The sequence below is a fragment of the Lactuca saligna genome, chromosome 5 (genome assembly GCF_052625555.1).
Source record: "Lactuca saligna cultivar CGN05327 chromosome 5, ASM5262555v1, whole genome shotgun sequence".
Lineage (NCBI taxonomy): Eukaryota > Viridiplantae > Streptophyta > Magnoliopsida > Asterales > Asteraceae > Lactuca > Lactuca saligna.
Genome location: NC_136421.1, coordinates 95111574 through 95114170, shown reverse-complemented (window position 1 = coordinate 95114170; position 2597 = coordinate 95111574).

Below are 2597 nucleotides of genomic sequence, written 5' to 3'. Positions count from 1 at the left end.
TCCTGCGCCCCATCAAACTCTGGTGGCTTCGTGTTGCTGAACTCTCGGAACAGCAACGCATCACCAGCCTGCGGCCTTGCAGCATCAACAGTTGCAGTAGCCGCTGCAACAGCAGCCTCAGAAAGAGCAGCATAATGCTCGTCAAAAGTCTCAATCAACGTGGTCTTAATAGACCCGAACATCTTTGGTATCTCTTCCCTGATGGCCGCAGCCACCTCCTCATGGATGATCCAGTGGATCTCCTCATCACTAGCCCCACTTCTCTCTGGTATAAGACGTGTCCTCACCATGATCTACCTCTGAAATACAACATACGATATATTAGAAATTCACTCGAGTATACTCGCACTCGATAACTCATTCCTCCTTGATCCCTGGCATCCCAAAGATTTTTACTTGGACTGTACACCGACCCGGTGTTTTCAGTAGTACTGGCCCAATACTACTGTCCACACCGTATCAGTATACACCCCAAGTCCTCTTCTTCGGATCCCAAATCTCAAGTACTCTACTATGCATAATCCACTCTCTAACAGATCTCTCAGAAGCTCCTTGGTGCTACCTATTCACTCTCAAGCATCTCATAGCAGCTCACCTCTCCCTAGGCTAAGGCATCATAAATCAGGGCACTCTAGTCCTAATAGGAATACCTAGCCCATTCTAGCAAGAGAATACATCATATCAATCTCATAAACTTATAATATAAGGGTATTTTGGGAAATCACCGTTCGGGCGCTAACTGATCGTACACACATTTCTGCTCTGTGTTCCTCTAAAAGTCTTTTACTTCTTTTAGAAAATTTGGTTGTCTTTTGAAAATATTTTCCAAATCCTCAGTTTGAGTTCAAATACTCTCGAAGGTGTACCAGAATCCCTCAAACCAAGGCTCTGATACCAACTTGAAACACCGTAAATTTCCAAAACAATTTTTTCGCATTTATAAAAACATAAATCATTTGTAAATCATAAAAACATCATTGTTTGAAACTCAATGTATAACATATATCAATATCCCAAGATCTCGTATCATAAAATCCTATGTGTGTACTGATCAAGCCGGCGCCTTCCCACGATCCTCACTAGTACCTGAAACACATAACACAAAACACTATAAGCACAAAGCTTAGTGAGTTCCCCAAAATACCACATATAACACATATTAGCCACTCAAGGCTATAACTCTGTGGGTTTGTGCACCTAAACTCTGTGAACCCTCAGGTTCTAACTCTGCAAGCATGCACAACATAAATCACATAGAAGAATGCAGTACAACAAACAATATATATAAAGCATTGTATCACATAACTCTATTTACCTACTCAAGGTAAAGTATAGTGAGAAGACTTACCTCGCGTATCTCGGTAACTCGTAAATCCCTGAAATCACTAGTGCTCGATCTCCTGAGCTATAGTCCGCCTATAACACAATACATCTCTAATTAACACTTCCTAATTAAGGTTGACTAACTTTATCAAGTCAACACCGGTCAACTCTGGTCAATGGTTAATAGTCAACCGCGACTCACCGAGTCTGGCATGGACTCGCCGAGTCTCTACGAGGACCCCATTTCCTCTGAGTCCCTTCCAACTCACTGAGTCACTCACACAACTCGGTTACTTAACCCCTGGTTCGAAATCTATGAACAACCCGCACCAACTCGTCGAGTCTACCAATAGACTCGACGAGTGCATTCCATGCACAACCACTTTCTCTTAGTCAAGCTTTGAATCCCCTACTGGGATGGGATCCTTGAAGAAGCGCAGGTTTGGAACCCTATATACAAGGGGCTAGTCTCGATCCCGCTTGGTGGTGCCCCTCTGGATTATTGTTGACTCAACATTGATTTCGTGCTTGAGTTGGAGGGCTCTACCTCCATCCATCGAGTCAAGTAATTCACTATCGGAAATTCTTCCGCCGCCTATCTCATGCTTCTTCTTTATCCGAATCGGTTCCTAGTGTCAGTCAATCAAGATTTGCCATCAAGGGGGGGAGGACCCACTTTAGGTTAGGCTGGTCTCGTCATTCACGCAATTCCCCCGTCCATCGATTGATCACGCGAGTACGCATCCAGTCAGCGCATAGCGAATGAAAAAAGCGTTCATCCTGGATTCTCTTCCTAAAAAAAATCTCTATAAATTGATCCCTATTCTTTCGGTTAAAGTCTCCATGGCCTTTTCACGCCCGTCTACCATGTTGATAGGAATCAGCAAAGACCTTCTTGTACACGTCCTCGAGGGCTGCATTCATGGCAATCATCAGTAGTTTCTCCCGAGGGCATGGTATGGCTTTGTTCTTGGTCTTGTTTAATAGATGTCGAGTGCCGCTTTTCCCCGTCCGAGAATCTCCATCTGCTCTAAGTGGGCGAGCTAGAATCCTTATGTTAGGTTGGTTGTTCAAAAGACTTTCTCTTTACCTTACCCTTTGCATATTCATCTTTTCGAAAGTCCAGACCCATTCTTCTGGATCTGCATTAGTCCTATTCCGGGTGCAAAGCCTCTTCAATAAAGACCTCTTTCTTTCTCCCCCATTTCTCATTTTGTTGATTGAAAGAGAATAAGAGCTATCCATTGAGTAAAGTCAAGGGAGGGTTTGCTACA